Genomic DNA, 23,924 nt, shown 5'->3' on the forward strand with positions numbered 1-23,924 from the left:
ATTACTATTTTTTTAATTTTAATTTTTTTCTCTCCCCTTTATCGCTCAAGCAAGTCTATATTTATGGGGAGAGGGGGTATTTCATTTACTCTTAAGAATATTTTATTAATGTAAAAAAAATTGTACAAAATGAGAATAAAAAAAGAAAAAAGCAGGGGTAGCAATCCTTATCTGAGTCAAAGTAGCAGCAAAAATAGATAGTGATAAAAGAGATAAGGAAGGAAACTTTATCCTCCTAAAAGACCATAGACAAAAAACTTATTTCAATACTGAATATATATGCACCCAGTAGGACAGCATCCAAATTCTTACAGAAGAAGCTGAAAGAACTACAGGAAGACATAGACAGCAAAACTCCACTAGTGGGAAACCTCAACCTCCCACTCTCAGATCTAGAGAAATCGAATCATAAAATAAACAAGAAAGAAGTTAAGGAGGTAAATAGATTGTTAGAAAAATTAGATATGGTAGACTTATGGAGGAAACTGAATGGGGATAGAAAGGAATATACCTTTTTCTCTGCAGTACATGGAACTTATACAAAAATTGACCATGTACTAGGACATAAAAACCTAATGATCAACTGCAGAAAGGCAGAAATAGTGAATACATCTTTCTCAGATCACAATGCAATAAAAGTCATATGGAATACTGGGCCAAGGAGACATGGACACAGAACAAATTGGAAACTGAATAACCTAATTTAAAAATAAGTGGACCAAAAAACAAATTGCAAGAAGAATTAACCATTTTATCCTAGATAATGATAATAATGAAACAACATGCCAAAACCTATGGGATTAATTCAAAGCGACTCGCAGGGGATATATTATAGCTTTAAATGTTTACATGAATAAATTGGAGAAAGAGAAATCAATGTACTAAACATGCAACTAAAAAATTAGAGGAAGAACAAATCAAAATTCCTCAATTAAATACCAAATTAGAAATTCTAAAAAGTAGAGGAGAAATTGATAAAATCAAAAGCAAAAAAACTATTGAATTAATAAATAAAACCAAAAGTTGGTATTATGAAAAAACCAAAAAAATTGATAAACCTCTGGTCAATTTGATTAAAAAAAAGAAATAAGAAAACCAAATCACTAGTACCATAAAGGAAAAAGGTGAACTCAGCACCAATGAGGAGGAAATTAAAGTAATAATTCCAAATTATTTTGCCCAACTCTATGCCAATAAATTTGATAATCTAAGTGAAATGGATGAATATTTACAAAAATATAAGTTGCCCAAGTTAAATGAAGAAGAGATTAAATACCTAAACAACACTATATCAGAAAAATAAATTCAACAAGCCATCATTGAACTCCCTAAGAAAAAAATCTCCAGGGACACATGGATTCACAAGCAAATTCTAACAAACATTTAAGGAACAATCGGTTCCAATTCTATATAAACTCTTTGGAAAAATCTGGAATGATGGAACTCTGACCAACTCTTTCTATGAAACCAATATGGTGCTGTTACCTAAGCCAGGAAGAGTTAAAACAGAGAAAAAAAATTATAGACTTATTTCCCTGATGAATATAGATGCAAAAATCTTAAATAAAATCTTAGCAAAATGATGACAACAAGTTATCAAGAGGATAATACATTATGATCAAGTAGGATTCATTCCAGGAATGCAGGGTTGGTTCAATAATAGGAAAATTGTTAGTATACTCAATTATATCAACAACAAACCTATCAGAAATTATATGATCATATCAATAGATGCTGAAAAAGCTTTTGATAAAATACAGCATCCATTCCTACTAAAACCACTAGAGAGTGTAGGAATAAATGGACTTAGCAGAATTAGCAGTATCTATCTGAAACCATCAAAAAGTATTATATTCAATGGGGAGAGGCTAGAGGCATTCCCAATAAGATCAGGGGTAAAGCAAGGGTGACCATTATCACCACTACTATTCAATATTGTATTAGAAATGTTAGCATCAGCAATTAGAGAAGAAAAAGAAATTGACGGAATTAGAATTGGGAAGGAAGAGCCAAAACTCTCACTCTTTGCAGATGACATGATGGTCTACCTAGAGAATCCCAAGAAATCATCCAAAAAACTACTGGAAACAATTAGCAATTTTAGCAAAGTTGCAGGTTATAAAATAAACCCACATAAATCCTCAAATTTTCTATATATATCTAGCCGGAAACAGCAGGAAGAGCTAGAAAAAGAAATCCCATTCAAAGTAACCTCAGACAATATAAAATATTTGGGAGTCTATTTGCCATGACAGACTCAGAATCTTTTTGAAAATAATTATAAAACACTTCTCACACAAATTAAATCAGATTTAAATAACTGGGCAAACATCAACTGCTCATGGATAGGTAGAGCTAATATAATAAAAATGACAATTCTACCAAAACTCAACTATCTGTTTAGTGACCTACCAATCAAAATTCCAAAAAATTACTTTAATGAGTTAGAAAAAATTGTAAGTAAATTCATATAGAGAAATAAAAAGTCAAGAATTGCCAGGAGCTTAATGAAAAAAGGTGCAAAAGAAGGTGGCTTAGCCCTACCTGATCTAAAATTATATTATAAAGCATCAGTCATCAAAACTGTTTGGTATTGGCTAAGAAATAGACTGGTGGACCAGTGAAATAGACTAGGTGTAAAAGCAGGAAATGATTATAGTAATCTGCTGTTTGATATACCCAAAGAGTCCAGCCATTGGGATAAAAACTCCCTCTTTGATAAAAACTGCTGGGATAATTAGAAGTTAGTATGGAAGAAACTTAAATTAGACCAACACCTAACACCCTTTACCAAAATAAGATCCAAATGGTTACAGGACCTAGACATAAAAAAACAATACTATAAGCAAATTAGAAGATCAAGGACTAGTTTAACTGTCAGATCTATGGAAAGGAGAGCAGTTTATGACTAAGGAAGAGTTGGAGAACATCATCACAAACCAATTAGATGATTTCAATTACATTAAATTGAAAAGCTTTTGCACAGATAAAACCACTGTAACCAATATCAAAAGAAATGTAGTAAATTGGGAAATAATCTTTACAACTAATGATTCTGACAGAGGACTCATTTCTAAAATATACAGAGAACTGAGTCATATTTTTAAAACAAAAAGCCATTCCCCAATTCACAAATGGTCAAAGGATACGTAAAGGCAATTTACAGATGAGATCAAAGCAATCCATAGCCATATGAAAAAATACTCTAAATCATTAATTATTAGTGAAATGCAAATTAAAGCTTCTCTGAGGTACCACCTTACACCTCTCAGATTGGCCAGTATGACCAGGAAAGGATAATGATCATTGTTGGAAGGGTTGTGGGAAATCTGGGACACTATTACACTGTTGGAGGAGCTGTGAACTCATTCAACCTTTCTGGAGAGCTATTTGGAACTATGCCCAAAGGGCAACAAAAATGTGCATACTCTTTGACCCAGCAATACCACTACTGGGTCTATATCCTGAAGAGATGATGAAAACAGGTAAAAACATCACTTGTATAAAAATATTTATAGCAGCCCTGTTTGTGGTGGCAAAGAATTGGAAATCAAGTAAAGGTCCTTCAATTGGGGAATGGCTTAGCAAACTGTGGTATATGTATGTCATGGAACACTATTTTTCTATGAGAAGCCTGGAGGGATTTGCATGAACTGATGCTGAGTGAGATGAGCAGAACCAGAAAAACACTGTATACCCTAACAGCAACATGGGAGTGATGTTCAACCTTGATGGACTCGCTCATTCCATCAGTGCAACAATCGGGAACAATTTTGGGCTGTCTGCAAAGGAGATTGCCATCTGTATCCAGATAAGGAGATGTGGAGTTTGAACCAAGTTCAAGGACTATTCCCTTTAATTTAGAAAAAACAGATATCTTATTGTCTGATCTTGTTACCTCTTAGACTTCTCTTCTCTTCTTTAAGGATATGATTTCTCTCTCATCACACCCAATTTGGTTCAAGGTACAACATGGAAACAAAGTAAAGACTGACACATTGCTTTCCATGGGGGGCAGGGAAGTAAGATGGGGGGGATTATAAAACACAGATAATATCTTTAATAAAAATAAATAAAAAATAAAATAAAATAAAACAAATCTCTCTACCTGGGGAAGGTGCATGATCTGCTTCTATAGAATTTCTTAATGGTATGCTCTTTAATATTTTAATTGTATATTCATTTTGAATATATTTTGAGATGCTGAATAAGATATGGGCCTAGGCCTAAATGCTGACAGACTGTTTAGAAGTTTTCCTAACAGTTTTTTTAATCAAGAAATTCTTTACTAATTTATGTTTTTCAGCTTATCAAGCATAGTTATTGAGTTGTGCTACTTATGATTCTTTTTCTTTTCTAATATTTTCCATTAGCCTACTTTTCTTCAAATAAGTTTTTACTAATGTCTTTTTTGTTTCATCACAGTTCTCCCCACAATCCTCATCTTTCTCCTTCCCAAAGTCATTTCTTAAAGAAATAAAAGAAGAAAAATATCAGCAGAATTATACTCTGAAAAAAATCTTAAAACCTGGTAGAATCACTTTTTTGAGGGGGCTTGTTCTTTCCTTTATGATGTGGTAATCTTTGTAGATATTGGTTTCTTCATTTTGTTTATTTCATTTAGCATAATTTCATATATATATATATTTATGATTCTCTGTATTTATCATGCCATAACTTCTTATAGCATAATGATATTAAATTACATTCACATACACAATTTGTTTAGTCAGTTCTCAAATCAATGAACACCTACTTTGTTACCAATTCTTTGCTAAAGCAAAATATAGGTATTTTCTTCGTGTCAATAGCTTTTTTGGAATAAAAGCTCAGGTATGAGTTCTCTGGGTCAAAGGTTAGAAACATTTTAGATATTTTTGTTTGTGTAATTACACATTTCTTTTCAAAATCATTATATTAATAATCAATTCTACCAACAATGTATTAGAATATCTTTCATTCCACAATCTTTTCGACATTAACTACTGACAACTTCTGTCACCTTTGCCATTCTGCAGATTGTAAAGTAAAATGCAGGTTTTGGTTTTTATTTCTATTATTAGTTTTTTAGCGAATGTTTTAGTATGTTTATTAATAATCTACAATTATTTTAAAGAATTATTTGTTTATATTCTGTGATCAGTTGCGTATTTGGGACTAGTTATTGCTGTTGTGCGTTTGAGAGTGTGTGTGTGTGTGTGTGTGTATGATTTCTTTAAATTAAATTAAATTAAAGTAAATTACAAACAGGTAATTTATGTTTTCTACTTTATCAAATACTGGGCTACTGAGTTTCATTTTTCCTGATTTACCTTGTTCCAGACCATTTCATTGATATTTTTTAACAAATGCCAGATGATTTTGATGACTTTTCATAAGTTCCCTTGATATTATAGTCACTGTGTTTTTTCCAAACAAATTCTATTACTTTAGTAACTTACTTGACAATTTGATTTATATAGCCTTAAAAGTATAAATTAATTTTAGGAATATTGTCATTTTTATTATATTAGCATAGTCTAGCCATTAACTAGATATTCTTTCAGCTATTTAAATTGTTTTTTTTATTTCTTTAAGAACTACTATTCTATACAATCTTTTATGTGCTTTGGTAGATTAAGCCCAAGAAATCTTATGAATTTTGAAGTATTTGGAATAGGATTTCCACTTCTATTTCTGACACTTTGATTTTTACATAGAAATAGTTGATTTTTGAGGGTTTAATTTGTAGCCTGCAACTATGCTTAAAGATATCATCTTGATTTGATTCTTTTTTAATTCCCTAGGATTTTCCATCATAGCATTAAGGATAATTTCATTTTTTCATATATCTTTATTCCTTCGATTTCTTTCTCATTTTATCGTTATTACTAGGAGCCTACTGAAATAGATTAGGGTGATAAAGACTTGAATAAGGTGATTGTTGCATGAATGAAAATAAAGGGAAAGATGTGAGAGATCTTAAAGAAATAAGATACAAAAAATTTAGCAACTAATTTTATATGAGCCTAAAACATCAAAATCTTGAACTTTGGTTGCTAGAAGAATGACAGTGCTCCTGAAAAAAAAATTAGAAAAGTTAGCAGGATTGACAGATTTTGTGGGAAAGATAATAAACTGATGGAGTTACCATGGAACATCCAAGTGATGTCTAGCAGACAATTTAGAATTTGGGAAAGAGATAGAAATAGATAGAAACTTGATATGTAGATGTGAGAGAAATCTGCATTGAATATATTAGAAGCTAATGAGATTACCAAGAAAGGGAATATAGAGAAAGAACAGGAAAGAATCCAGGATTGAATCCAACAATGGCACAGATATATTAAACTATATAACACTGTCAGGTTAGTATTGTGAGAGGTAATCCCCCAGAAATGAAGGTTAATAATAATTTTATCATCAACATCATTATATTTATTATTATTATTATGATTATGATTATTATCCTGTTGGAGTACACTCCCTACAAAACAATACCTAGAGCTAGCTGACTTTACAAAAACATGTTTTTCAAAACACTCTTACAAAAATGTGTTTTTCAAAACACCACATATTGTGCTTGACCCTCCCTCAGATCTTATTTCTAAACATGTAAAACCACCTTTATTGTTTTCTTTTTGTTGCTGGAAAATAGCTTACAGCTATAGCATCTAGCTTACAAAACATGTTTTTCAAAAACACCATGTACTGTGCTGCCTTTGTTTTTGTTTTTGTTGATCAGGAAGATTTTCATGACTAGATTGTGCCCCCTGAAGCCTAGCCAATGGGAAAAGAGGAAAGGGGTTTGGGGAGGGGGAGCTTGCATTAGGTTATAAATAAGCCTTTCTTCTTGTACTCTCTTGTACTCCCTAACTGGCACAACTAGTGAGATGGGGATCCCACATTCTCAGGAGAATGCAATAAATTCCTTTCTCCTTTCAAGTTATCTGAGTCTTTGTTTTGATTTTGAGTAGTGGTCTCTGTACCACTGCAAAAATATTAAAATGATGTCCACTGGTCTAAAACTTTCACACTGGCTCTTTGTAACCTAAAACTAAATTTAAAATTGTTGGCTAGGCATTGAAGGTTTTCCACAATCTCGTTTTACTTCCCTTCACAAAAGTAGATTATAGAAGAATTGGATTACTTGCTATCTCCTTTATATAATGCATGTTCCTTATCTCTGTATCTGCTTTCTAAATGAGGAGGATTCCTCAATGTGGAGGAAGGCAGAGAATTTTGGAACTCAAGGTTTTGAAAGTGAATGTTGAGGGGGCGGAGCCAAGATGGCAACAGGAGTGGATCCTCTCTTAGGTGCTCTCTCTCTCTCTCTGATATTTCCAAACTTATAAAATAAGGACTCTAACTGAATTTTTCGAAAGACAGAACTCACAGAGTGATCCAGTGAGGCAATTCTCCAGGTCAAGGTAACCTGGAAAATAGCAGAAAGGCTTGGCTCCATGGGGTTAGAGGAGCGGCTGCCAGAGTGAAGGAACTTCAGCTTCCTGGAGGCAGCCCCAGGAAGCTGGAGCCACAGCTCACTGCAGCAGGGGCAGTTTCCTGACCTACACCCTGGGGAAAACCAGGGACAACTTGGGGGATCAGCAGGGAGACGTCTGCCAGAGTGAGCATGTGAAGCCCAGCCCTCAGGGCACTCAACAAACAGCATGGCCAGGGCAGCCCAGATTCAGGAAATGGAAGCGGGTGGAGCCTGTAAGCAGGAGTTCCCAGGTGTGAGTAGTGAGCCTAGGTAAGGGAGTGGACAGAGACTGTTGAGGTCTGTCCTCTGTCCCTGGAACAGGACTCTGGGGCTCTGACCACATTCAGATCCTGATAGCAGTCTAAGCCCCCCAAAGAACAACAGGTCTCCCCCAAACTCAGCCCTGTGGCACAGGGGTGCACTTGTGGTCATTCACAGATCAGGAGGGAAGACAGAACCTCACACATGGAGATCCTTGTGGGGGGTGTCCCAATAATACTCAAATGCTCAGGAAGCACCCCAAAACCAGATCCAGGCTGGAGAAATGAGTAAGCAGAGAAAAAAGAGGAACAACATTGAGAAATACTATATCTATGATCCCAAGAAGGATCAAAATACTCAATCTGAAGATGAGCAAGTACAAGCTCCTGCATCTAAAGACTCCAAGAAAAACAGAAATTGGCCTCAGGCTATGACAGAGCTCAAGAAATACTTTGAAAATCAAGTGAGGGAAATAGAAGAAAAATTGAGAAAAGAAATGAGAGAGATGTAGGAAAAACATGAAAAAGAACTCAGCAGCTTAGTCAAGGAGATCCAAAAAAAATGCTGAAGAAAATAACATGTTAAAAACCAGCTTAGGTCAAATGGATAAAACAGTTCAAAAAGTTATTGAGGAGAAGAATGCTTTAAAAAGCAGAATTGGCTAGATGGAAAAAAATAAAAGAATGCTGTCTGAGGAAAACAAATCCTTCAGATGTAGAATGGAAATGAGGGAAGCTGCTGACTTTATGAGAAATCAAGACACAATACTTCAAAACCAAAAGAATGAAAAATTAGAAGAAAATGTGAAATATCTCATTGAAAAAACAACTGATATGGAAAACAGATTCTGGTAAGATAATTTAAAAATTATTGGGATATATGAAAGTCATGATCAGGAAAAGAGCCTTGACATCATTTTCAAAGAATTACTATAGGAAAATTGCCCTAATATCCTAGAAGCAGAGGGCAAAATAGAAATTGAGAGAATCCACCAATCTTCCCAAGAAAGAGATGCAGAAAAACAATCCCCAGGAATATTATAGCCAAGTTACAGAACTCCCAAGTCAAAGAGAAAATATTACAAGCAGCCAAAAGGACACAATTCAAATACCATGGAGCTGCAGTTAGGATCACACAAGACTTAGAAGCAACTACATTAAAAGCTCATAGGGCTTGGAATATACAGGAAGGCGAAAGAGCTTAGAATGCAACCAAGAATCAACTACCCAGCAAAACTGAATGTCTTCTTGCAGGGAAAAAGATGGACTTTCAATGAACCAGGGGAATTTCAAATATTCCTGCTGGCTGGAATGGCCAGAGCTGAACAGAAAGTTTGATCTTCAAACACAGAACTCAGGTGAAGCATAGAGAGTGGAGAAGGGTAAAATATGACTTAATGATGAACTACATCTATCCCTGCTTAGAAAAATGATACTGATAATACTCATATGATCCTTCTCATTTAATAGAGCAAGTAGAAGGAACTTTTATAGATGAAGCACAGGAGAGAGCTGAATTTGAAGATATAGTGTAAAAATACAGTCAATGGCTAAAAGGGAAACATAATGGGAGAAAGAAAAAGGAGAGGTGGAATAGGCTAAGATATTTCATATAAAAATATTTTTTTATAACAATGAGCTATTGCAATGAGATGGGAGGGGGAAGGCAAGGGGAAATGAGAGAACCTTTGCTCTCATCAGAGATGGCTAGGAGAGGAAACAGCATATATACTCAATGGGGTATAGACATCTAGAGTAAGAAGGAGAGAAGCAGGACAGGGGGAAGGGGGGGCATATGAGTGAAGGAGGAGAGAATGGACTGTGGTGGGAAGAGTGGTCAGATATAACACATTTTCTTTTTTACTTCTTGCAAAGGGCTGGAATTGGATGGCCCGTCTAGAACCATAGGGTTGGGTGGATGCTAGGTCTAAGGGGTGATATGTGGGCCTCTTGACCCCAGAGCCAGCGATCTGTCTGCTGTGCTACTTAGTTACCCTATAGCACAGACACAGTGAAAGGAGAGAGAAAATACAGTATATGGGGAAGTATGATTGGAGGGAGTTGCAATCAGTAATGGCAACTATGGAAAAATATGGAAGTAGCTTTTGTGATGGATTTATCCTAAAGAATGTGATCCACCCACAACGTGTTGGAGGTGTTGGAACACAGACTGAAGCACATTTTATTATTATTATTATTATTATATTATTATTATTATTATTATTATTATTATTATTATTATTATTATTATTTGGGGGTGGGGTTTTTCAGGGCAAATGGGGCTGGGTGGCTTGCCTGGGGCAACACAGCTGGTTCATTGTTGGGTGTCTGAGGCCGGATTTGGACCCCGGTGCTCCTGGATCCCGGGCTGGTGCTGTCTGCTGCACCACCTGACTGCATTTATTATTACTATTATTATTATTATTATTATTATTATTATTATTATTGTTGTTATTGTTTTATTTTGGATCTTTTTTTTGTTTTTGCAGAACAATGGGGTTGGGGTGGCTTGCCCAGAGTCACACAGCTTAGTGATTGTTGATTGTCTGGGGCTGGATTTGGGCTCAGATGCTTCTGGCTCCAGGGCCGGTGCTCCATCCACTGTGCCACCTGACTACATCTATTTATTATTATTACTATTACTATTATTATTATTATTATTATTATTATTATTAAATTTAAATTTTTCATTTTTCCTTTATAGCTCATACAGGTCTATATTTTGGGGGTAGGGATATCATGTTTACTCTTAAACAGGAATATTTTAATACTGGATAAAAAACATTTGTACAAAAATAAGAATAAAAACTAAAAAACTACACACACACACACACACACACACACACACACATACACACACACAAAGAAGTGTGTGTATGTGTGTGTGGGGGGGTGATTCCACTATGCCCAAAGATCTGTAAAACCATCATACCCTTTGACCTAGTAATACCACTACTAGGTCTATATTCAAAAGGTTGGGGTTTTTTTTTTTTAAGAAAAAAGGACCTATATATGTACAAAAATAGTTACAGTAGCTCTTTTCTGTGGCAAAGAACTGAAAATTAATGAGATGCCCATTAATTGGGAAATGGTTGATCAAATTGTGGTATGTAATTATGATAGAATACAAGTCTGCTGTAAAAAATGAGCAGGAAAACCTTGGAAAGACAAGAAGTGATACAAAGTGTGTACAAAGTAATGGCAATAGTGTAAGATGATGAGTGGTGAATGATTTAGCTGTTCTTAGAAATACAATGATTGAAGACAAATCTGAAGGCCTATGATGAACAATGTTATCCATCCCGAGTGAAAGAATTGATGATGTCTGAATACAGATTAAAGGACACTTTACGAAAAAAAAAAGAAAGTGAATGTTGAAATTTTTTTTGCACTTAACAGGAGAAAAATGAAAAATTAAATTAAAAAAATTTGGCTACTATACCACTCAGTGCATATATTTAGCATTAATATTACTGCATTGTCTATGTAAATTTTAGCAAGATGTAGTTTCCTCCCTTAATTTCTTTTAATTAGGTCAATTTGTGCTTTTGCTTTGTATGGGATTAGGATTGCTATCCCTATTTTTTTTAAATATCAGCTGAAGTATAATAGATAATATTCCAATGTACTTCCCTTTAGACTGTGTTTTTGTGTGTTATTCTGCTTCAAGAGTGTTTTTAAGCAACGCATTTTAGGATCCACTCTTCTATCCATTTCTTTTTTAATGGGAGAGTTCATCCGATTCTCTATCACAGTTATGCTTACTGTGTATTGTCCTAAATCCTTTTTCCTCATTTCTGTCTTCTCTCCCTCTTCATCTTTACCTCCTTAAGAGAGCTTTGCCCTGGTCTGCCCTCTCTTCTGTCAGTCTCCCCTACCCTTGTGTATAATTATTCTCCTTGTCTCCTAATTACCTATAAGGTAGATAATTATGTATATTCCCTCTTTGAGCAAATATTGATTCAAGTAAAGTTCACTTGATGCCCACTCTTCACCCTCCTATCTTTCCCTCCACTATAATAGGCTCTGCCAATTCACCAGTGTACTTATTTCTCATCCCTTAATTATTTTTTTTCCATTCCCTCCAATTCACCTTATAGCCATACCCTCTGCCTTTGTATATATACCCTCTAGCTGTACTATTAGTGGTATAATTTTTAAGAATTATAAGTTTCATCTTCCAATGTAGGACTGTAATCATTTCAGTTCCATTGAATCCTTTATGTTTTCTTTCCCTTTTTATTTTTATGGCTTCCCTTACCTTTAGGCATCTATAACAAAATATTGGATGTAAAATATTTTTTGTTTAATTCTGGTATCCTTATGAAAGCTTGAAATCCTTCTATTTCAATGAATTACCATTTCAATGAATTTTCAATGACTATTTCAATTAATTTTCCTTGAAGAATTATGCTTAATTTCATTGGTTAAGTGATTCCTTGTTATAGTCTTAGCTCCTTTGTCATCTGGAATATCATGTTCCATGAACTCTGAACCTTTAATTTTGAATTTGCTAAGTCCTTTATAATCCTTTGCAACATGGCTTCCCAGTAATTGAATTGTTTCTTTCAGGCCACGTATAATAGTTTTTTTCCTTGATCTTATAGTTCTTTAATTTGATTTTGGTATTTTGTGGAGTTTTTATTTTTAGCTTTCTTTCCTGGAGTAATCAGTGGATTCTTTCAATGTCTATTTTGATCTCTGTTCCAGGATATCAGAACCCTTTTTCTTGATAATTTCTTGAAACATAATGACCAGATTCACCTTTTGATTTGGCTTTCAGTTAGTCCAATGATGCTGACATAATCTCTTCTGAATTTATTTTCTAAGATCTATGAATGAGTTTTTACATTTTCTTCTAATTTTTTTATTTCTTTTTAATTTGCTTGATTGATTCTTAATGCCTCAAAGAGTCATTAGATTCCACTTGCTCAATTCTACAGATGATAACTTCCTTTTCTATTTGGTCAATTCTACATTTTAGAGAATTGTTTTCTTCAGGGGATTTATGTATTTTCTACTTGACCAATTCTATTTTTAAGCAATTGTTTTCTTTTTCTAAACTGTTGAATCTTTTTTTTTCAAATTTAATCACACTTCTTTTCCCAATTTTCTTCTAACTCTCTTATATGATTTTTTTTTTTGGTTTTGGGGGGTTTTTTTTGCAAGGCAATGGGGTTAAGTGGCTTGCCCAAGACCACACAGCTAGGTAATTATTAAGTGTCTGAGGACGGAATGGAACTCAGGTACTCCCGACTCCAAAGCCGGTGCTCTATCCACTGCGCCACCTAGCTACCCCTCTTATATGATTTTTAAGCTTTTTCATGGGTTCTTTCTAGGCTCAAGATAACTTCCTATTTTTCTTTGGGGTTTTGCCGATAAGCGTTTTGACACTTCTGTCCTCTTCAGAGTGTGAGTCTTTGTCTTCCTTGTCACCACAGTGAGTTTCTATGGTTAGATTCTTTTTTTGTTGTTTTTCCTCATTTTTTGTTCTTTCTCATCTTTCTTTTTTGGCCTTGTTTCCTTTCTTTTAAATTTGAAATCTGCTCCTAGAGTTAGATGAACAGTTTCAAGTTTCTTCTGTGAGGAATTAAAGGTCCTGACTATTTACCTGGAGGTGCTCTGATGGTGCCCTGAGGCCTTGGAAGGATGCTCATGTCTGCTGCTGCATGAGCAGCTACAGTGAGGAGTGGTTGGAACTGTTGGAGGTCATAAGGATCTGGCAACTTCCCTAGTGCTGATCTGGGGCTTTAGTGCTAGTATCTGGCATGTGCTGAGACTGGTGGGGTGTTTTTGTATTTCCCAGAACTACACTGAAGCACAAGGTGTCTAGCCTCTAGAAGCTGCCTGCTTTCCCAGGACTATAATGAAGTACATAGTGATTTTCATAGCTGGAGTCCTTTAAGTTTCCCTGGCTATATTGAAGCATGTGGAGAGTCCTGGTGTTGGCATTTGTCTACTCCTTCATACTGAGGCTCAGGATCTTCCATTGGTTTGATGAGGTGGAACTTGGAGCAATCCAAGTTGTTAGATTGCTGATATTCCTTGGGCCTGGAACTAGGCTATACTTTTACTCAAATGAGTAAATTCTTGCTAATTCTTGCCAATCTTCCAAGTTTCTTGAGCTAAAAGATTGTTTCACCCTGTCTTTTTATTGCATAAGCTGTTCTAGGATTTCTTTTGAGGCACTATTTTATGGTTGTTTAGAGGTAAATATGAAAGAGTTACAGTGATTTACTGTTTACTCCACCATCTTGGTCCCCAGAAGTACCAACAAGTTCTAACACACCTTTCTATTCCTTTGCAGAAACTGAGATTCCAAAGTGTAGAAAACAGCATAAAAACATATTAGGAGTTTTGTTGAATTCTTCTCTCCCTTTATTTTTTAAACATGCTTATTATAAGGGATGGTATACTGGGAGGGGGAAAAATAAAAGAGAAAACTAAGCAATATAAATACAAAATATATCTCAAAAATCTATTTTTATCTGATCCTTGAGAACTCTTTGTAGCCACTGATCTTTCTGTGAACTTCTAACTTCCAACTAACAATATCTCCTTTCTGAAGTTCAATACATGTCTCAGAGTCTCTCTCAAAATCTCAAAATTGTGCTTTTACTGGGAGATTCAATATGCTTGTTGATGTTCTCTCAATTATTTCGAGTTGAGGAATCATTAACCTCAAATCCATAAACTATTTTTTACTCTAGCTAGAGAATCTTATAGGAATCTCAATGATATCTTTAAGTTTAAAAGTGTGATTCCTGGTTTAAGATCTCCAATTTACCTTGTTAGTTACACTTTTAAAATGTATATACAAACACCTGAGGCTATGGTTTTTATTGCTGGATCTTTTCTTATTTTGTTTTGTGAATTATAGTCTTCCAATTGGTTACTTTTCTCTCTAAATTTTCACTACTCCTTTTAGTATCTAGCATGATTGATAGGCATGTACAATTTGCTTTTTCTCCACCATTTTTCAGGTTTTGATTTGGAAGACTCCAATCAAATATATTTTTTCATTTGTCCCTATGTGCACTTCATCCATGACAAGACAATCATCAATCCTATATGCTTTTTAAATAGTATTTTAAAATATTATTTAAATAGAATTTTATTTTATTTTTTCCAATTGCATGCAAAGATAGTTTTCAACATTCAACTTTTTCCAAGTTTTTGAGTTCCACATTTTTTCTAACACCCTCCCTTCCCTTCCCTCTCCCCAGGTTATTAAGTAATCTGACATAGGTTGTACATGCACAATTGTATTTTACATATTTCCATTTTAGTTAGGTTGGGAAAGTAGAATTAGAACTAAAGGGGGGAAACCCTAATAGAAAAATAAAAAATATAAAAGACATTTTAAAAAGTGAACATAGCATATTTTGCTCTGCATTCAGACTACATAGTTTTTCTTCTCTGGATGAGTATATCATTTTCCATCACAAGTCTTTTAGGATTGTCCTTGATCACTGAACTAAGAAGAGTCAAGTCCATCATAGTTTATCATCTCACAATGCTGCTTACTTAGCATCAGTTCACTTCAATCCTATATTTCAAACCACCATCTAGAGTTGAGTATTTTCCTAATATTGAATCATTCCTGCCTACTCAGAATAAATCATGATGTAACATCTTTTTAAAAAGTTTATTTTCATTGATATGCCCATGTATATTTTTAGATTACAAAATTTCCTTCCACCCTGCCTTCCCACTCCCCTACCTCCATGGTGTACAAATTAGTAATATTTGGTGTGAGGAATTAAGATTAAGGGAAAGAGGGGCAGCTAGGTGGCACAGTGAATAGAGCACTGGCCCTGGAGTCAGGAGTACCTGAGTTCAAATCTGGCCTCAGACACTTAATAATTACATAGCTGCATGACCTTGGGCAAGCCACTTAACCCCATTGCCTTGCAAAAAAAAAAAACTAAAAAAAAAGATTAAGGGAAAGTGATACATAAGAGATAATTTTTATAAAGTGTTCATCAGATTCTGAAGGGTTGTTTTTTTTTATGTGAGTTTGTTTTGTTTTTCTTCCTTTGGATGGGGATAACCTAGTCCATAGCCAGTCTAATATAATTGTTTTAGCTCAATGGACTGCTGAGAGTAGCTGCTTCCATCTCACAATGTTGTTGATGTGTATTTTGTTCTCTTGGTTCTATTCCCTTCGCTCAGCATCAGATCCCAATCATGGTATAATATCCTAGAAATAACTTCCTGAAATCCATTTGCTAAAATCATACTTAAGATTTTTTGCATCAATGTTTTGGGAGATTGGTCTATTTTTTGGTCTGTTTTGATTCAACCTGGTTTAGGTTATTAGCACCATATTGGTGTCATAAAATAACTTTGGCAGAACTACTTCTTTTTAAAAAAAATAATTTATGTAAAATTGGAATTAATTGCTCCTTACATGTTTGGGAGAATTCACTTTTAAATCCATCTGGACCTGGAGATTTTTTGTTAGGAAGTTTATGGTTCTTCAATTTCTTTTTTTCAAAATACGATTATTTTTATCTTTTATATACTTTTCAGTTAATCTGGATAGTTTGTATTTTTGTAAATACCCATCCATTTCATTCAAATTATCAAATTTATTGGCATGCAGTTGAGCAAAATAGCTATAAAATATTTAATAAATTTCTTCCTCATTGGTGGTGAGTTTACCCTTTTCATTTTTGATACTGGTAATTTGGTTTTCTTCTTTTTTAAAAATCAGATTAACCAAAAGTTTATCTATTTTATTGGTATTTTCTTTTATAAAACTCAGTTTTATTTATTAGATCAATGGTTTTCTTGTGTTCAATTTTATTAATCTCTCCTTTGATTTTCCAGAATTTATAATTAGGCATTTAATTGGGGAACTTTGCTCTTTTTTATAGTTTTTTTAGTTGCATACCCAATTCACTGATCTCCTTTTTTCTCTATTTTACTCATATAAGTATTAGAGTTATAAAATTTCCCCTAAAAACTACTTTGGCTGCATCCCATATACTTTGATATTATGTCTCATTGTTATCATTTTCTTTGATGAAATAATTATTTCAATGATTTGTTGTCTGATTCATATGTTCTTTAACTTATTTAGTTTCCAATTAATTTCTTATTTCTCCTCCTATGGCCCTTTATAACATACAATTTTTACTGCATGATGATTGACAAGTATACATTTAGGTTGGCCATAAAGCCCCAGGTGGCAGCAGTGGCAGTGGGGGAAGGAGAAGGAGGTGGTCAAGCAGAAGGGAGCCTGGTGTAGTGGCATGGAGCGTGCCCTGTTGCCCCATGCAGAGCCCTCGAAGCGCACCCGGCATCGCTCCCGAGCCCCCGCAGGAGCCACCCACCCTCTCGCCTGCACTTGAAAGATGACCTCTAGGAAGAAAGTGTTGCTGAAAGTTATCATCCTAGGAGATTCTGAGGTGGGTAAGACCTCACTCATGAACCAGTATGTGAACAAGAAATTCAGTAATCAGTGCAAAGCAACAATAGGAGCAGACTTTCTGACAATGAAGTGATGGTGGATGACAGACTACTGACATGCAGATCTGGCACACAGCAGGGCAAGAATGATTTCGGTCCCTCGGTGTGGCCTTCTATAGAGGAGCAGACTGCGGAATCCTGGTCTTTGATGTGAATGCCCCAGCACATTCAAAATTCTTGATAGCTGAAGAGATGAATTTCTCATCCAAGCCAGTCCCAGGGATCCTGAAAATGTCCCCTTTGCTGGATTGGGAGACAAGATTGACCTAGAAAACAGACAAGTTACCACAAAACGAGCACAGGCCTGGTGCTACAGCAAAAATAACATCCTGTACTTTGAGACCAGTGCCAAGGAAGCCATCAATGTGGTGCAGGCGTTCCAAACCATTGCACAAAATGCACTTAAACAGGAGACAGAGGCGGAGCTGTACAAGGAATTCCCTGAGCCCGTCAAACTGGACAAGAACGACCGACCGAGCAAAGGCTTCTGTCGAAAGCTGCAGCTGCTGAGGAGGTGGCAGGGTAGAGAGCAGAGCCCTTCACAAACCAATATCACACTTAGGCCTTCAGACACAAGCCCCTCTCCTATTCAAACAAACAAGAAATCAATTCTCCCCTTTCCAGCTGCCAAAAAATGTCACCCAAACCTGCTACGAGCAAAGCTGATCCCATTTCTGTGCACAGCTCCATGGGTGTCCACCCTCCACAGCTGCGGCTCTGTACACTGGCAGGACTGGGCCTTTGTGGAAAGAGTTAGTTCTGATGGGGGCTTGACACTGGAAACATTTCCACTTGTCCATTGGAGAAAAACTGTTGACATTTAATCTGTGTATAATTAGTTACCTGTTTTTTTAAAACTGTCTTTTTTTTTCTTCCTCCTTGTGAAGGCTGCACCTGGGAAGGCTGGTTACCCATAGTTCGTTGCAAGCTCACATGTATATGTTAATGCTTGTTACTTTTAACTAATCAGATCTTTTACAGCATTCATTTATTATGTAATGCTTCTTAGGAAAAATCTTATAGTACATGCTAATATATGCAACCAATTATAATGTATAAATTAGTGTAAGAAATTCTTGGATTACATGTTTAAGTCTTGTAATATAGGTATGTAGGATGAGGGGAGAACTTTGTTCCGGATTGCAGAGTGCTAGCAATACAGAATTTTGAAGTCCAGCTAGAGGCAGTATTCTATACAGTAGAAGTGAGAATTATGTAAGCCTTTTTATTGAAGACTTAAGAGCCAAAAAGCTTTTCATCTCCTGGGGCTGGGGGAGGGAGGGTTATCTAGTTACCTTTCTGTGTCTAAATTTTCAAAAGAGTGATTGGCATAATATATCGATGTGCAATGGATTAATGGAGTCTATTTACAGGTCTTAAAATTCCTTTTTTTCCCCTGCTCCACATTTTAAAACCTCCACTGAATTACGATTCTAAAGTTAAAAAGGAAAATCTACAGATCTGTTCTAGTGATTTTATCTTTGTTCTAGAAGGCGCTCCTTTCTGGGTTGTGGTATTCTTAGGCTAGAAAACTTGTTCCTCCTTCCTCTCCTGCCCCAGTACTGCCCATATTACTGTTTCTTTGGTATGGAGAAATTTACAGTTTAGCTCCCCTCCCTAGTATCTGTTCCTGCATTGTAGCTTGCTTACATGGAGCACTTCTCCCTGTTTTTCCAGAGGTCTACATTCTAGGGTGTGGGCTGAGTTCTTCTGTAAAGAGATGAACATGATGCCAATAAAAATTAACAAGAACAATGACCATCTTGTTTCTTCCTGTCTTTATTTTTCTCTCCCCCACCCAAGTAGCTAATAAAAATCACTTTAGCTAATTACTGAGCAGCTTAACAATCAAAGAAATTGTCCAGGTCTCTATAGTTAGTTCTAGTTACTTCAACACACAAAGGGACTTCTCATCTCTCCCCTCCCCCTCTTACCCCACTAAATAACCAAGTTACTTGTGAATCTGTTTTTAGCTTGATGTGGGTATAATGAATTATAGGAAATGGTATTAATCTTGTTAGGGGTTCTGATTCAAGCTGAAATATTGATTATAGTAAGCACAGATTGTCTCTGCCTTCATAGGTGTGAGATGAAATGGGTATTGTGCCTCAATCCTATTGCTGGCAAATCTTGGATTCCTAGTTTGCTGCTACCACTCAAATAAAAAAAGAGAACAGGAAATTTTTTTAAAAAAGTATACAGTTATTACTGCCTTTCTGCATTTGATTGTAAGGATTTTTAATGCCCAAGTACAAGGTCAATTTTGGTATAATTGCCATGTAGAGCAGAAAAAAAAGATATATTCTTTTCTATCCCCATTCAGTTTTCTCCAAAGGTCTATCATATTTAAGTTTTCCAAGATTTTATTCATCTTCTTAACTTCCTACTTGTTTATTTTGTGGTTAGAATAATCCAGTTCTGAGAAAGGGAGGTTGAGTTCCCCCATTATTATAGTTTTGCTCTCTGTCTCCTTGTAATTCATGCAACTTCTCTAAGAATCTGGACACCCTACCACAAAAGTGCATATATGTTTAATAATGATATAACTTCATTACCTATTTGCCCTTTAAGAAGATGTAGTTTCCTTTTTTATCCTTTTAATGAGATCTATTTTTGTTTTTGTTTTTGCCTCAGGATCATTCCCCTTTTTTTATTTTACTTCCACTAAAGCACAATATATTTTGTTCCAGCCTTTTACCTTTAACTTTTGCTTCAAATGTGTTTCTTGCAAACATCATTGAATGGATTAAAAACCCATTCTACTATCTGCTTCCATTTTATGGGAGAGTTCATCCCATTCACATTTACAGTTATGATTACTAATTCTATAATTCCCTCCACGTTATCTTTTCCCATTTGTACTTTTTTCTTGCCTTTCCTCTTATTCCCCACCTATGTTTTGTTCCCTTTCTCCTTTACCTTTTCTTTTAAATTTTAACTTAAGTTTACTTTAACTCATACCTTCACTTCCCATTTCATCAGGCCTTTCTTCCCTTTTCTTTCCTCCCCCCCCCCCACTACTTCCCTGTGGGGTAAGATAAATTTTTAAACACAAGTGGAAATGTATGTTCTCATTCCTGAGTCAAATCTGTTGATTAGGATTCAGAGTTCACACCTTCCCTACTTTCCCTCTATTATAATAGGTCTTTAGACCTCTTCACTTGGCATTATTTATCCACTATTGCCTAACCTCATACTATAGTTCTTCTCTTTTATGCTTTTATCATTTTAACCCTGCCTTATACTTACATTCCCTTTGTCAAAATTACTCCTTTTTATCTGACCTGACAGAAGTACACTTCTCAAAAGTTGATTGATTGATACCCAGTATTGCCTCCTTGTCACTAAGTACCCTCCCCTGTTCTATCTCATTAGAAATACACTTCTCAAGAGTCATAAATTTCATCAAATTATAACCACCTTATACCTTAATCCCTTTTTCAAGTACCCTCCATGTATATGCAATCTGTATGAGCCAAAGTATCATGCAAAACCAAATCATTTCATGAACGATTTGTATCACTTCCCCACACCAAGCATATTCCCTCCAATTGTAGCCAAAGTATCAAAATATATTGCTTCATGATGTTTTCATGTCCAGTCCAAGTATACTCTTTCCCTCCATCTCTATAGTACTCCAAGATATCCCTACAGCTCTTCCCAACCAAAGTAACAGGTACACTCTCTACCACTCTCCCTTTAGCACCCCAACCATGGTACTAAAACCCTAAAGTATAGATTAAGATAAAATCACTTCCTAATCCAACCCTTCTAAGTACATTCCTACCTTCTGCCTCTATGGTACTACAAATTTCTAAGTATCCAGTAATATAAATTACTGATTTAATTATATATAGAACCTCAAAGTACTCTAAGTACTGGGACACCATGGAGGTCTCTCTTAAGAACTTTGGCATTGGCTGTAAGGGATGGGAGGTACTGGCACAGAATCACCCAGCATAGGGTACCCCCATCAGAGAAAGTGCTGAGCTCTATGAGCAACACAGAATTAAAGTAACTCAATGGAAATGTGCAATACAAATGTTTAGAGTATACCTCGCAGGTGTTCACCTGGACTATTTGTGACTGATTTGTGATAGAGCATTCTGAGCCATAGTTCAGATGCACTGTAATTTGGCTTAATTATAGTAACGACATTTTGGTCTTCTTTAATAGCAAAGGACAAGAATCAACCATATCCAAATCCTCTAAGTACAATCTCTTTAACTATGTTCAACCCTTTCACTATACTAAGAGAAATACAATTCTCAGGAGTTAAAAGTGTTACCTTCCCTTGTGAGATTGTGTACAATTTAATATTCTTGACTAACATTTGGGTCCTCCCCCCTTTCCATTTACCTTTTTTAATGCATCTTGAGTCTTTTATTAAAAGATTAAATTCTGTTCAGTTCTGATCATTTTATCAGGAAATTTTGGAAGTCCTCTATTTCATTGAACAGTCATCTTTTCCTCTGACAGAATATGCTGAATGTTGCAGGGTGATGAATTCTTGGATGGACTCCAAGTCATTTGCCCTCCAAAATATCATATTCCAGGCACTCTGATCCATTAATGGTGAAATTGTTAATTCCTAGAGAATTCTTTTTAATATTTCCTTTATAATTAAATTGTTCCTTTTGGCTGCTTGCAGTGTTTTCTCCTTTGAAAATTCTGGAATCTATGGTAGTCCTTGGAGTTTTTATCCTGGAGTCTCCTTCTGGAAGTGTTCTGTGTATTCCTTCAATGACTATTTTGTCTTCTTGATCTAGAACATTTGGATAGTTTTCCCTGATAATTTCCTGAAACACATTTTCAAATCTCTCTTTTTTTTAATCTAGGCTTTCTGGTAGACAAAAAATTTGTAAGTTAGCTCTTCTGGATCTATTTTTCATGTCAATTGTTTTTCCTAAAAGTACTTTATGTCTCTTCAATTTTTCAGCCTTTTAACTTTCTTTGATGAAATCTTGGTGTCTCATAGATTCATAAGTTTCTATCTGTCCAATTCTAATTTTTAGGGTTTCATTTTCTTCAGTTAGCTTTTTTGTTTCCTTTCCAACTGATCAATTTTATGTTTTGCTGAGTTCCATTCCCTTTCTAATTGACCAATTTGAGTTTTAGATGAGTTGCATTCCTTTTCCTGTTTGTTATTTTTAATTTTAAAGGAATTAATTTCTTTGGTCAATTTTTCATAATTTTCCTGCATGGATCTAATTTCTTTTTTCCATTTTTCTTCTTACTCTCCTTGATTTTTTTAAAAACAATTTTAAGCTTTTCTGAGGTTTTGGATTTGAATCTAATTCATAGACTCCTTTGAGACTTCCCATGGAGGAAATTTGTCACTGTTTTCTTCTTCTGAGGTGGAATTTTTTCCATCTCTATTCACACAGTGGCTTTCTATGGTTAGCACTCTTTTAGTTGACTCACTGTGACTATGTGAGCTCTCCTCCAGGAATATAGAGAGTATAGAACCAAGCTTTGTGTTCTGTGGCTGGGATCTGATCCCTGTTTTATCACTAGCCAAGATGCTGCCTATGCAGCCCAGGCATTGTCTATGAAGACCTTTGTTTCCTCCTTTATGTCCAAGATCTGTGTATGTAGGTGATTTGTTCCCAAATTACTCCTGTCTTTTGTCCCAGTTTTCCCAGGGTATTTTTTTGGGGGGCGGGGTGACTGGGACTCTCCCTGCTGCCTTGATACCTAACTGCTAGGATTTGGGTTATTGTCTAGCTGCCCAGACCTGGACTACACTGTGGTTAAAAGCATCCTGCTGGCTTTCCTGCTCTCCAGCCTAGCTGGGCTTTACTTCCCCTTTTCCTTCAAAGACAGAGACATTCCCAGAAGATCCTCCATGATGTCTAGAGTTGAAAATTTGTTATGATCTTTTTTGGTAGAATCTATAGTTTTAATGTCTGTTTATAGAGGCTTCATTTAGTATTATGTAGGGAAAAACTCCAGGAACATGTTATCTTAATGCCACTACCTGGCTCTGCCCCATAACTCCAGCAATTAGGTCTCTTCTATCCTGCTAATTCTTCAAACCTTCATTAGTAGTTTATATTTAATATTTTAATAACTTAATCACTTGCAGAAATTTTTTAAATAAATGTTTTTACTCTTACTCTCTTGGATCAGATAGCTGTGTGAATTCTTCACTCATTTATAAACTCTCTGCAGAATAGTAAAGAGATTTGCTTAAGTTTCTAAAATCTTATACTTCTGATAATAAATTTGGATCCTCAGTGTCTATTGTTTTTAAGTCTTAATGCTAGCCTCCTCCCTTCTCAAAGTCTGTCTGTCTAGCTATATATTTTTCTGAGTGAATTACCTATCACTTTCTAATTGCATCTATAAGTTGGTTTTCCCAGTTATGCAAACAATTAGAATAAGCACCATTCTGAAAAAGCAGGAAACTGGTCTGGTCATCTCTATAAGAGACCTAGATAAATTCCTAGGTTTGTGACATTTTGTAAAAGGAGAAATTCCAGTGTTTTGTATTTTTATAACACATCTGATATCAATATAAAATATCATGTCAGAAAAAAGAGACACTAGTCCTAATGCTAATTAGATCTTTGTCAGTTCTCACCTAGAACAGACTTTATGGATGGGTAAATAGATTACAAAGTAATCAAAAATCATTATGCACTAATAGGTAACCTAATTGGTTAGATGCCAAAAGTTTATGACTGTATGATTTATGTAAATATTCTTCTCTTATTTAAGCT

At 35.3% G+C, this 23,924-nt stretch overlaps 1 protein-coding gene and 1 pseudogene across 2 annotated transcripts in view; one reads left to right on the forward strand and one right to left on the reverse strand.

The window, feature by feature from the left end:
* Positions 1-23,924, reverse strand: part of ZPBP (zona pellucida binding protein) — a 199,505-nt gene that overhangs the window by 49,699 nt on the left and 125,882 nt on the right. The window lies entirely within an intron of this gene.
* LOC141494946 (ras-related protein Rab-7a pseudogene) lies at positions 17,069-17,709 on the forward strand (annotated as a pseudogene).

The sequence above is a fragment of the Macrotis lagotis genome, chromosome 8 (assembly GCF_037893015.1).
Source record: "Macrotis lagotis isolate mMagLag1 chromosome 8, bilby.v1.9.chrom.fasta, whole genome shotgun sequence".
Taxonomy (NCBI): Eukaryota; Metazoa; Chordata; class Mammalia; order Peramelemorphia; family Peramelidae; genus Macrotis; species Macrotis lagotis.